General features: G+C 42.8%; 1 protein-coding gene across 2 annotated transcripts in view; it reads right to left on the bottom strand.

The window, feature by feature from the left end:
- The window catches only part of ANK2 (ankyrin 2), a 261,559-nt gene that overhangs the window by 227,839 nt on the left and 19,598 nt on the right, over positions 1 to 14,122 (bottom strand). Inside the window, exon 1 of one of the 2 annotated variants that reach the window (XM_039386605.1) lies at positions 12,069 to 12,129. The exons of the other annotated variant lie outside the window; for it this stretch is intronic. The gene's annotated coding sequence lies outside the window, so the exon portion shown is untranslated. Of the gene's footprint in view, positions 1 to 12,068; positions 12,130 to 14,122 lie in introns of those variants that run through there. 2 annotated transcript variants of the gene reach the window in all.

Raw genomic sequence — 14,122 nt, 5'->3', positions numbered from 1 at the left:
ACTACACTGAAAGCTGCCCACAGCACATTAATGAATTGGAGTTCAGCCCTGCGTGAAGTGTTTCAACATTTGCTCCAACTGTGCTGAAGGAATTCCACTTTTGCTTTTTTCCCCCTCTAATTAGAGAGCTGCTGGGACTCAACCCAGCCCTTGGAGAGGTGCAGTGTGCCCACGAGTTCTGCTCAGGCAGGAGAGGTGTGGGATACTCTGATCCACTCGGGAGACACCCTTCACCTTCCCCAATGAGGTTGCAAGCAAGACAGTACTTAATGTTAGATAAGATTTACAACCTACAGGCACCAGTATCCATCTAGAATTAAACCACTCCTTAAAGTAGATACAAGAGCAACAGGAGCTGGTGAACATGCAGTTGTTAAGACCACTAATTTCTGCAGATACCTGCCTGTAGATACCATATTTCATAGGACACACCTCCAAGTGCACCAAGGCAAAACACAACACCCAAAGCAACTCTTCAAAAGTGACTTGCAGAAAACACGCACCTAAAAATCAGGTATAAGGCCTCACACAACATTCAGGAGTCTGGAAGCTCCCTGCACAGCAGACTGTGCAGCTCCAGAAGCCAGACTCACCATATTTCATATTTATAATGCAACAGGCTCAGTGACTCTTTATTATAGAGTTTATTCCTGATTTCAAACTGGAGAAATTGCTTTTTAAGAGCTCAGAACTGCTGCAAAAATGCCTTGCCATTTCACGTACCCTGAACAGCCAGAACACCACCTAAAAGCTGCCTTTTTTTTCTTTAATTAACTTCAAAAACGTGGAAACGGGCTATCAGCATTCTCAGGTGACACCACAACCTTGCCCTGCTTTATTTGTGCTTTGGGTTGTGCCACATGTCCCTGTGATGTCAGAGCAGCAGCACAGCCCTGAGGGGCTGATCCTCCTGCCACCCAACTCCTCTCTGGAATATTTCCTGCTGGGGCAGGTGGAGCCTCTCACCACTGCTCAGCAAAACATTCTCTTGTCAACAGAGGCATATTCCCCTCCTGCACCGCTGGTTCTGTCCTCATTAAGCAGCATTCCACAATAATTAGCAGAGCGCACAAACCAGGGCATTTATTTAGGATACTCAGCAAGCTATGGTAATTGTAATATTAATTTATTTTGGTGCCTTCAGACGGAAAAACAATCTGATTTCCCATTTATTTTTTAGGCTTGCACTAGCAACAAAAATACACATTATAACAAAGACTAAAACAGAGTTTTTCTCTGTTGGTTTGCACTGATGTTCTGTAAGTTAAAATGCTGTGCTTTATCTGAAAAATTAAGACAATTTCTTATATCAGCATTTTAAAATACAGCAAACTAATCAGTGGTCAATAAAATTAGCACTGAAAGCTGGATTTCTTCCAGATGTTATCAGTAAATTTGCATTAATACCCAAAAATGCAGTAGGCTCACCTGGCACGAGCCAGGCATTGCACACCTACGAACTCACTCATGTCAAGTGTTTTATTTTCCACTCCCCCTCTCCCAAAAACACACCATTTACTTCCCACTTTCAAAATCTTTCACACTCCTGCAGAATAAATCTAAAAGAATCTCCTCTTAAACCAACATCAACACTGCAGACAAAAATACAACTGAGAACACCTAATTTCAGAGCAGCTTTTTAACAAGAAGGGAGAATATTCCTCTATAACTCATTCTGGATTTTCCCAATATTTATTCTTCAGTTCTCTTTACGTATTTTTTCCAGCACAGTGAAAACAACTGGGAATTCAAAGTACAGCTGCTTTCTGTAGTGCTACAGCAAGTTAGTTTCTGATCTCAATTGTCATGGAAACCTGCCCAAATAATCCCATCTCATCTTTATCCAATCAAAAGAAGAATCAGGAATGACTGTTTGCCTGTCTTATCAGACACATCTCCCTGAATTCCCTTCTTGTTTTCTTGAACACAGTATTAATTTTGATTTAACAGAAACATAATTTCTCTCTGTTTACTGACTCCAATACCCAGGAAGGAAGGAACAGGTTATGGGAGATTCATTCCCAAGTCCTGAGCGCTGCCCTGATTGTGATCCCAAAAACCTGACTGATTCCAACAAGCAATAACAGCACATGGAGCACTTGGGAATAACCTTACCCAGCTCATGCAAAGGCCACATGGATTTGTGTGTCCCCAGGGACACAAGCTACCCAAATATAAGGTCTTGATTCCAAAGGAGAGTGCTGACACAATGACCAAAAAGAGTTTCCATTCTATCCAAGGACATGACTAATGCTGGGCCTTCCACATCTTAAACTAACACCCTAATTCCAGGTGACAGAAATCAAGGGGTACATTAGAAGTCACCATGTTTTTTCTGATTTTTTTTCATCTAATTAAACCACAAACCTAATTTGAATTCCACAGTTATTAGTGCAACTCTTCTGTTCACTATAATAATTTAGTCCTTACAACCTTTCCATTAATTGTACTCTTTAAAATGCATGAAAACTTCACGTTGCCTTTAAACTTGGACAATTTAGATTAATATTTCATGCTGATTTTAAAGAACACATTACTTTTTCATAACGTTTCTGTTGTTAACACAGAGTGGCAATTCTACACTCTCAGGTATGCTCTCAGTACAGTGAAAAGGAATTTATCTTGTACAAAGCAGACTATAAATATTGGCTACTGCAGAGAAATAAGACATCAAGGATGAGTTTTTTCAAAGCCACCTAAGTGATTACAAAGCCCAAGAAGCTCCCATTTAAATTAACAGCAACTGCATTGTCTGAATCTTTTAAGCAATTTTGCATTCTTCAATGGTCTATAAAAGATTTTCCCAGTTAAGAATAGTAAGTTGAGAGTAATGAATTGATAACATATTATCTCTGAAGGACAATGGAAAGAATTCTCAAAGCAGAAGTATTTTAAGAGGCTAAAATTGAGCAAAGCTCTACAAACACATGAACACCTTAAAATTTAAAAACCAACTGCCTCATTTCTCCATAAGCTCTAACACTTAACCACTTGTTTTTCCTTTCTACTTCCTATTTGCCATGGTTTTTGTTTAAAAGAGGTCTTTTGAAGCTGCTGGAGATGCAAAAGAGCAACAGCAATGTGGTGGTTCACCCTGATTTAGGGAAGTTGGGTCCATCAACAGCTGAGAAAGTCAGGGCAAGGCAGGTGCAAGTTCTTTGCCTGATATTAAAACAATTAGTGCAGCCAGTGTTGGTTGTTTACACACAAACAGCCCTGTATATTGAAAAAACCCACCTGTTCAAATATTTAATTTAAAACAATATTGCCTATTGCCATAGAGGGTTCCAAATATTTACATTTTTCGGTAGCCAGGTGGGTGGAGAGCCAAACAGAACAGACACATTAAAAAAAAACAAGTCACATAAAAATAAAAAACCAACCTGGGGAAAAAAAAACAAAACTAGTTGAGCTGTAACAGCAGCTCAGCACGTTTAGAAACTAAACCATTGAACTGTTAATTTTCAAAATGCCTTGCAAATACATTGCCCCTTCACAGAACTTTGTGAGTCAGTAGCAAAAGCTTTGCATCAGGTCCTAGAGATTCCAACTCGAGTGGTTCCCATGCCAACTCTTACTAAAGTGAGGAAATGTGCAATCAGGAACCAAAATCCTCGTCTGATGCAGAAGCATCAAACGGTTCAAAAAGCAAATGATGAGCACAGGGGTGAAAGTAAGCACAGAAAACAATGATTTCTTCAGGAAATGAGAAGTGTTGTTAAATAAAAAAGCGCTTGGAATATGCTGTGCAACAGTCATCATTGCCAATAAACCCATTAGAATTAAATTAACACGGACATGAAGCATCAGGATACAGATAAACAACAAATATATTTCACTGAGCTGTGAAATCCTAAGAAATTGCTGTTATTTGCAAGTAATTCAAGCACTGCAAGCAAGTTCTGTTTATCATAGGTAAGGTCCAATATTATGTTACAATGTCTTGCTTGTTATTTTCTTAACTAAAATCAACCAGAGAAAACAAAATTTAAAATTTCACACTCGCATTCTATTTGGGACTGCTTGTGTTGGATATTAATTACATCCATGATCAAATCCAGGCAGCAATTTCATCTGAATACTAGATTCAGCTTCACAGAAGTAATTCTAATTTCAGCAGAAATAATTTTAAAATCATTTTCAATTAGATCTTTGCTCTTTTCCCTGAAGACCTGAACTGTAATATTTTCCAAGTTCTCTGAGGTTTTGTTTTAGTAATCTCTGCCAAAATGATCACAACCTTAGGATCAAAACCACATTTTCAGTAGTTATGCCCTAAGTAGTTTGCAGCACACCCATATATTAATGTACACTGCAGAGGTCAGATATTCCAGGATATTATAAACAAGATAATATATAATAAAGAATATGTATAATAAAGAGTCTATCTTTGCATCTTGCAGCCCCATATATACACACAGAAATATTTATATAAATATGGATATCATTTTATATCAATATATTTTATTAATATGATTTGTATAACTGTATGTATTTACATATTTTAAATATATATAAAGAAAAAATATATTTCTCCATGTTGAGAAATAAGTAAAGACACTGTAGCTGAACTCTTCAAGAGGTAACAGCAAATTAGCCCCCAAGCAGCTGCCTTTGCCATCAAGCCTATGGCACTGCTGAATTATCAGCAAGAAGTAAAAGCCAAATAAACCCAAATTCTGAAACCTTGAAAGTTCTCACAAGAACAGGTTTCTCATCACTCCCCTCTCTGTTTACCATCTACAAGCAGTGACAGAACTCAAGTTGCCTACGATCCAACTGGTTTACAGGTATAAAATTCCTGAAGTCAGTTTTATTCAGGTAAGATTTTATAATCCCACTGTTCAAATGTGGGTTTCCCTTTAAAAAAAAAAGGCAAAACAAACCGAAACGAAACCTTGGGCTTTGGTCAACCAGGAAAACAGTCAAACAGCATGAGAAAAAAAGAAAGAAAAAGTTTTTGCAGCCACTCTTGCTGAGGCTGCAGCAACTATGACTCGAGGTACAGGACAGCAGGGTGAGGTGTTCTCAGGCACAGGATGACAAACACGGGACTGACCAGATACTAAAACCCTTTAGGCAGCACCTCTGCACAGATATAATTGAGTTTGGCTCCCAGAAAATAAAGAAGGTCAAGAGAATCACAGTTGAGACATTTTTTCCTCGCCTTTCATCAAAAACTTCCTTTTAAATCCTGACAGCTATTAGAAATGGCTGATTTTCAAGATGCATTTAGTTTAAAATCTTTTGACCACCATTAGAGCAAAAAAAAGCTGCTGCAGTCATTAATGTGACACACTGGAAGCTTCACCACCCATTTCATACTTCTTCCTCTTCCTTCACATGGGAGGGCCTTGAGTACATCACCTCTTGGCTGTTTTATCCCCCAGTAAAACTCTTACAGCCCATATAATAGTTGTGTTAATTGGTAATGCAAAAACACCCCACAAAAAGTAGATTGGGTTTGTGAAATTCAATATATGCAAAAGCTTATTTGTCACTCCACGACCCTTCCCTTGGAATGACAAAAAGAGGCAAGGAACAAGAGGGAGATGCTGAAAGCCACTCCTGCCACCCACGTGCTTTCCTGCTGGACAACCCCTCAGCCCCCCCATGCCCAAAGTGCTTCATGCTGGGCTGAGAGCAGGGGCTTGGGGCTAATTTAGGAGAAGATCACTCATTATACTCTCCCTCGCACTACAGAGCCCTATAGAAATCACAGTAGAAAAGATGGGATGTTTTCATATCCCTTGGGACAAACGGAGCCATCTCCTGCAGCAGCAGACACTGGAATAGGAATTCCAGTACCTGCAGCTCTACATTATTAGTGAGTCATTTCAAAGACTAGAAATAGAAACCTTTTACTTTTAAGTGCTTGTACACCATTACCCAGTATTATTGTGGGACACCAACAGCTGAACACCGCTCATCTCCCACGAAAAAAAACTCTTATTCAAAATTAAACCAATAATTTCTTCCATAGTACATAATAATTTTGTTTCATCAGTGTGTGCACTCCATCTATTACCTTTCAGTCAATTGTTCAAAATATACTTTATGGGAAAAAAAAAACAACAACAAAAAAAAAATAGAGATGATATGTTTTATCTTCCTCAACAGGATCTAGTCAAGAAGCTGATGTGTCAACAGTAGGAGGCCAATGTGTGAGAACATCTTGGAGCAGTCTGGGCAAGGGAAGAGCCAAAGAGGGAGCCCAGTGAAGGTGCCTTATTGAAACAAGTCTCACAATGCAAGAAGCACCCGCATTAATGGATTTAAGTGTATTTATGAAGTTTTCTGCCGTCTCTCTGAAGCAAAGCAGCGCGTCGGTAAAACCTGAGGAGCATCCTGGAAGGACTCCCAGGGGGCACCTCCCTTTGCAGGTGTGCAATCCCTGCAGCACCGTCTTCAGCCGTTTCATCCTGCACTCTTCCCTCCCACAGGGAGGCGAGGAAGCTCATGGAAGCTCCAGCGGCGGCTGGAGGATTTGCACCCAGACAGGCGAGCAGCCGGGGGGGAGCGGCTGGACCGTTCTGCCTCTGCCATCACCAGAGCCACCGAGTAAATCACGGGCAGAAAGGAGCTCAGCTGTTCTGCTCGTCACAGCGCAGAGGTGTAAATCACCGCTCTCTAAACGCAGGCAATTAAGATTTTAAGTCACTGTCACTGTTTATGAAGACCGAGAAATTAAGAGAGCCCATAATGTCGTGTTTGCTTCGGCTCAGAGCACAACGTTGATTGCTCTGCTTACAAACCAACCCTCGAATCAATTCATCTTTTTAAAAATTGATAAATACTCATTTCTAGCAGTCATCAATTTTCTGTTCAAGAAATAACTAGAAATAGGAGCTCTCATAAATAGGTGCTTCCTGTTTAACATCAAAACTACCCTTAAAACTGCGCTTTCTGTATAAGGCACAACACGCAAAACTCCTTTGCGGCTCATTTTGTAGTTTCCCTCTAAGGTATATTATAACTGTAAAACCATAACTGATTTAAGTCATCTGCATGTGTTAAAATCTCACCACTGCCCTACATCTTTTCCCAGAAAACCCAAGAAGAAACAGCATTAGGTTTTGTCTCCAGAGCTACAAGTAGCAGATGGGGAAACACCTAGTGGAGATGCTTTTTATGCAAGTAAAAAAATATGCTGCCACCCATGAGCTCAAGAACTGGAATAGGATTACAGGATTAATACAACCCCAGACCTGTGCTGAGCCACAAAATAAAAATCCCAATAAAGCTCAACTGTTTGTTAACACTGAGTGGTGAATCAGTGCACTGCAGATCAAAATAAACCCAAGGGATCATCACCTTTACTTTTCTTAACACATGAAAAATGTCTTTAGACTGAAAATAGTCATCTTGATAACCAAGGTTTTCAAGATCTCTGAATTTTGTAGAAAATACCTAAAATTAACTGCCCTTTTTTTATATATAATGAAATCATTTGTTTGTTTTGAAAAGTTCTCTCGCCCTTACTTTCCAAAACGAATTTTCAGAGTGAGCTAAGGAGGTGGTGAGGCAAATTGTTTATTTTACTGATACATGAACACGTGTATATTTATATATTTTTAACTATACATATAAACACACATTTTTAAATCTTACTTGCTTCTTTCTCTGCAAACCTTATGGCAAAGTCGGGGAAAAATGTAAAGTGAAAGCCTTTGTCAGGAAACAAAAAAAAAAAGAGTGGGAAAGGATGAAGATATTCCAAAACAAGATGAAATGAAGTTTTACAAAGAACTTGGAAAGCATTTTCATGCCAGTAGTCTCATAAGAAAAAAAAAACTTCCTCAACCTAAAATGAACCAACTGACATAAGTGTCTTTGGAATGTAACCCACGGGCCCAGATGAAGGTCAATGGAACAGCACAGGAAGGCGCCCAAGGGCCAAGTGTCAGTCTCCAGTTTCACTGCAGAGGTTGAAGATGGGATGGAGATGAGATGATGGGGAGGTGGGAAGGCAAAAGGATGTCTCTGGAGGTGGAACAGGTGTTCTGCTGAGAAACTAAGATGGCATAACTAGCCAAGGAAAAACATGGAATGCCACGTGCACGTTGCTGTGATGCTATTTCAAACAGAACCTACCAAAAAGGAAACTAATTCTGGGTGACAGTGACAGCAGACTCAACACTGCCAGGAAAGGAAGAAACCAAAGAGCCAGCACTGCTGAGGATGGTGGGGGAGCCCCAGCACTCCATGCCCTCGCTGGGCTGGAATTGTACCTCAAAGAGCACAGCAGTCACACAGAACCACACCCATCCCATCTCCTGCTCAAAATGCCCAGTCCAAGTGTGACATTTCCCTCTGCAGCAGCCACAGAGCCAACAGGGCTGAGCTCTGCGACAAGGTGAGAACGCACCGACAGATAAAATAAAAAAAGCAACAGAAACACCTTCAGGTGACTAGTATTTTGTATCTAATTTATAATTACATGTTAGATAAGGAAAAACTCTGCCTAATTGCTGTGCACCATGACCCACTTAGGAGGCCTAACGTAATTAAAGCTGCTGCACCGAGTTTAAGAACTTTCTGTTCTGTGTAATTAACCAGCCTGGATGAAGTTGTTCTATGGAACACAAATATTTTGCTTCCAAACAGCCAGATGTCCCGGAGTTCCACACTACCTTATTGGTTTATTCATAAGGTTATGAAGCTTAAAATGTAACCTTGTATATATGTGTTACCTTGAATATGAGAGTTTACACAATTCAAGCTAACCAGACTCTTCCCACTGGGTCAAGCACTCCCAATGAATGGGACAGAACTACTTTTGGGATTAAATCTTCCAAATTGAGCCACCTAAATAATTTGGGGTGACAACAGCAGCAGTCGCCGGAGGAGAGGTTTCCATGCCATTTATCCCCAAAGCACGGGAATCACATATTTAAGTCCTTGTCAGAGCCTGCCTTACCTCGTCACCGTTAATACACAACGAACTTCAATGTCGCGTTTAACAACTGGAACAGTCTCGGAATATTGGTCCAGAATTGGCAGTGAACAAGGGCTCTTCTCATCGCTGCCCCAAACCAACATCCAGGATTTATTGCCAAAATTAGCCCCTTTAGCTGTGCAGGCTCCCATGTAAGCGTAGGAAGCACACGTATAGACAGGCTCACAAAACCAAGTGTTATCTAGTCACGCACAGCACTCTTCAAATGAGCTGTCTGATACTGTATTTATATTTCTGTGACCCCCTCACAAACGCTTCTAAGCCATTAATCTCCACAGCACCCTGTGAAAAAGGAGGAGGTACCACTAAACTCTGCTTTACCCGAACATTTAATGACTTGCCCCCCAGGTCACAGAGGAAATCTGTGGTGGTGATGCAGGGAATGGCTCCTGGGATCTCTGAAATCCCATCTCAATATTCCGGCCACACTGCCACCCGTCCTCAGCCGTGCTTAATACGACTAAATTACTGATGGCAACAAATAGCAGAATCTGACTTTCAGATGAGCTGATTTGTACAATGAGTCAATCCATAACTTTTGTCTCCTCCAGACACTTAGATCGATGGGCTGCATGCCCAGCACGTTGTAATAACCCTGAAAAGCTTTTGGCTCAGCCTGCAAACACATTAGCATTAACTTAAAGCTGCTGCTTTGTTTACTATACGAGCTATCTGCTTGTGCTCTATGCCCAAGTGAGACCAATTAAAGAGACCCCAATACAGAGCTCACAGAACAGCACAAGACTAAAGCTACCCACGAGCACAAAATCTGGTAAACTTTAGCTGGTACTTCTTCCTCCAAAGCATTATGGTCTGACAGTCACCTTTTTCTTTCCCAATCATCGACTTGTCATGATTTATATTCAGAACCTTCCCCAAAAAGTGATTCAGAAAGGGTTAGAAACTGGCTCCCCCTCCCACTGCTTCCGAAATGGATTAACATGACTCCAGCCTTGGATGCACATGACTACAAATTACAGTGAAGCCACCCTTGATTTAAGCTGTCAGAGAGCACAACAGGAAAATCACTGAAAATTCTGCTCTTTCAGCTGCCTAAACCTATTCATTACATAGTCCACAGGGCCATGTAGGTGCAGGAGTAAATCACTCCGTGGGAGAGGACATCACCCACTAACAAGGGGCTTTTCTTATGTCCTTAGAGGTACAAATGTAGCAGGGCCAGGAGGGGTCTAATTCCCCTCAGAACACCCAGGCAGCATTGGAAGCAGTAATTTATTGACCATAGCAGCGTAGTTTAGTGCACAGACTGAAAACAGAAGCCAAGTATTGTATCCCAACCGCTGAAATGCCCACAGCTTGCCAGGGTAGGCAGATTGATGCAAGCCAACAAAGCAGTCAGGCAACACCATAAGCAAGATCTATAATAAAACCATACTTGGCTTTTACTGGGTTTTAGTGGAACAAGAGAAGGGTAAGAGATGATTTTTATTTTTAAACCTTTAGAAAAAAGTTCAGGACGGTTACCAAAAGACCCTGCCGGCATCCAGAGTCACTAATTACCCAGATGGGCAGCCAGGGAGCTGATCCAAGAACCTATCCAGGTCAGCAGAGTGCTTTTTATCAATCCCAGTGGCCTTCAGATCAAGTCCTGGCATCCCAGTGCTGACCTGACTAGGACTGGCTTAGCCTTTAACTCAAGCAAGAATCCCCACTGGGTACCAACCCTTGTGTGGTTCTGCCCCCTTGAAAGCATAGATGTGGAAATAGGAGTGATGCACAATGCAAAACCAAAATGGTGTAGAAACAGAATGGCAAAAGAGCTTATTAAAAGGTGTTTTCTTATTTTTCTACACTAACCAACTCCTTCGCTTCGTGCTACCAAAAAAAAAAGTGAAGGTTTCTGAGTGAAAAGTGCAACAGATTCACAAACACATTTTCCAGCAGCTACACCATCCTACTCTCCGGTAACACCTCCACAAAGATCAAGCACATTTTGCAGAAAAATGAGAGAAGCAAATGGCAACAGGAGGATTTCAGAGACACGAACCCCTTCCACATAAAGTCACTCATGGTAGCTTAAGTATGGATTTTCCCCTCTTCAAAGCTCAACCACAAAGGAAAAGAGCGCAAAATAACATACTAAATTGGGAAAGATTAATTTACATCTCCAGTATCTCCTTTTTTCCTCACCTGTACAAACAGATAGGAAGCTAGGAGCAAAAGCAAAGGCTAAAACCAGTCTGTATTTCAGGCAGCTGACACGCCCAAGGGCCTTCATCAAGGCTCCATCCTTGTCTCCTGCACAGTCAGAATCCGTGCACGGCTGCCAATGGAGCCCCGAGCTCTTTGGTGAAGCACCGCACATGAACAGTCTCTACATTCAGCTGTTTAATATCAGAAACGCTCACCAGTGTTGCTTGATCATATTAGGAGGGAAATTAAATAGGAAGTAAAGATTTAACATGCATGTCTGCTGTTTGGGCTCCGTGAGGAGAAGGAAAGGGAAGGAAGAAAACCTCAGGAACCGAGGACATTTTGCTTCCCCCTCAGCCGTCGTTCATTCAAAGACAGCAATCAGAAGCCCCGACAGTCTCCTGTAGCAACCCCTTCCCATCACATCGAAGGGAAAATTCTTTTGGACAGCTCTCTACAGAGGATACAGGAATTATTGACAGACCTCCCTCTGCCTCTTCCCACTCGGCACATTGATGGTTCTCACCCGAGGACTGCAGAAACGCAGAGTTTGGCGCGGCTGAGTCAAGCCCCCCTTCCCTGCAGCTCTTCCAAAGATGCAGCAAGAGCACCTGTGCCTACCAGCCCAGCAGGGAAAATTCCCTCTGCATCCAGCCATACCAATGGGGGGCTTCCTACCCGATCCCCCCCGTCTGCCTGACGTGCTACTTTGGCAGAAGGCAGACTTCCTGTTTCTGCTGGAAAAAAAATAAATTCCGATTATCCCTGCCTGATACTTGTATTTCAACAGTTCCTTACACCGGGACGAGATCTGCGGTTGCCATTGGCAAATACCAACGGAGGGGGAAAGAAAAACCCCCAAAACAAAACCCCCCCACCCAAGCCACAGCCACGAAACGCAACACCCTTACGGGGGGCTCTTGGACGGCCAGGGGCCGCGGGTAAACTCACTCACGGGTGTAATTCCTTCCTCGTCGCCGGGTCCCCGCCAGCCTCCCGGCACAGCGCCGGTGCCGCCGCAAGCCGCGGGCGCTGCCAGCCGCCCACCCCGCCTGTGACAGCGCCGAGCCCTCCCTCTCCCTCTTTCTCCCCTCCCTCTCTCCTCCCGGTATGTCCAAGGCTGATCTGGCACGGGAGCAGGCAGGACGGCACGGAGCGCGCTGCTGCCCCCGCCGGGCGCTGGGGACAGCGGGGACCCCCGGACACCGGCGGGGCGGAGGCTCCGTCCGCCCCCGTCCCGTCGGGACCCCCCCGCGGGTTTCAAGGTCCAAGATTTTGCTGTACTGATGTATTATAATAGGCTTCTGAGACTGCAGCTATGCTAAAATAATCGTGGAATCACGGAATGGTTTCGCTTGGAAGGGATCTGTAAGATCGTTTCGTTCCGACCCTCCTGCCATGGGCACCTCCCGCTAGCCCAGGTTGCTCCAAGCCCCATCCAACCTGGCCTTTCACACTTCCAGGGATGGGGCAGCCACAGCTTCTCTGGGCAACCTATGCCAGGGCCTCACCATCCTCACAGGCAAGAATTTCTTCCTAATATCTAACCTAACCCTGCCCTCGATCAGTTTGAAGCCATTCCTCTTTGTCCTGTCACTCCATGCTCTTTTCCAAGTCCAGATCTCCTGGAGCCCCTTTAGGTACTGGAAGGCACTATAATGTCTCCCTGGAGACTTCTCCAGGCTGAGCAACCTGCTTGGGGTGCAAAGAAAGAGTGAGAAAGTAAGTCTAAGCAAGAACTTCAAGTAGCATCTGAAGGCCTGGAAAAGGAGAAGCTGGGAGAACTGAGGGCAGAAGCAAAGGCACATCATGGAATAGGGCTGGCAGAGAGCAAACAGTGGTGCACAGCACAGCCCCCTGATCCAACAGCTCCACATGCTGACTTCAAAGGGTCTGAAGAGAGACCTGTGACTGCACGGGCTGTGCAGAAACACCATCATTCATGATGTGGCTCAAAGACGATGGGTAACACTTCTTACTCTACTATTATATCATCATTTCGTCATGGAACAGACAAAGTTCGGTGCTTTTACAATTTTAGGGCTTCCTCAGTGCAGCAATAGGATCCAACAGTGAAAATCACCAGGTATTTTCCACAGCTGCACGCTTTTTTTAAGGAAAAAAAGCTTTATATTAAGCATATAAGACCCTGTAGTGCAAGTACATGGATTTTGAAGCTTGAATTGTCTCAGCCACAGAAGGTTTGATAACTTCAGTAAGAAAATATTAACCCACACATCAAGAAGGAAAAGATAGGCTTTGATGTGCTACAAAGATCAGGAGATTGGAGCAAGGGTTAGAGAGAACAGGAAATATGAGGAAATACAAAAATAGAAAGAAGCTATTCTGTGATGCTGTACACATTAGCTCTGGTCACTGCTGTCTGGAACAGATTCTGAGAAAGCTCTAACATTTCTCAATACTCCCATTAAAACTGTAAATGAAGTTAAGATAGTTATGATGGATTCATTTTTTAAGAGAACTCTTTCTGTACTTTGCCCTCCTCTCTAAATTAATTGCATTATACTTCCATATCAGACATAAAATGACTAATGTGACCTACAACATCATTCTGAGCCCAAAGCAAGCAGTGGTACACTTTGTGCAGCCTGATGAGGCAGGAGATTCTGAATCCTGCACAACAAAACACACCTAAGTACAATATACAGAAAGCCAGGAATAAAGAGAGCTAGGAAATAGCTGCAGTGAAAGATGGGGCATGAAACATTCATTTGTTTTTCCCCGTTCCTCCTTCTCTCATTTTCCAGATACATCCAAATTGTTTCATTCATAGCAAATGGAATCGATAATGCTTTTAGCTCCGAGTGCTGCACCCATTTCAAATCTAACCCAATCTGGAACTGAACAGGAGCGAATCCCAAGAGTAAAAGAAACGCTGGAGCAGGCCCAGCACAGCCATATAGGTGGGGTTTTTTATAAGTAAATACATACATACACATACACTGGGGCTTTGAAAGGGATGGGGAAGGCAGCGCTGTTTCAATGCTC

This window comes from Pipra filicauda, unplaced genomic scaffold (genome assembly GCF_003945595.2).
Source record: "Pipra filicauda isolate LSUMZ 115617 unplaced genomic scaffold, ASM394559v2 scaffold495_size435866_pilon, whole genome shotgun sequence".
NCBI lineage: Eukaryota > Metazoa > Chordata > Aves > Passeriformes > Pipridae > Pipra > Pipra filicauda.
This window is presented reverse-complemented; position numbering and strand designations above follow the sequence as displayed.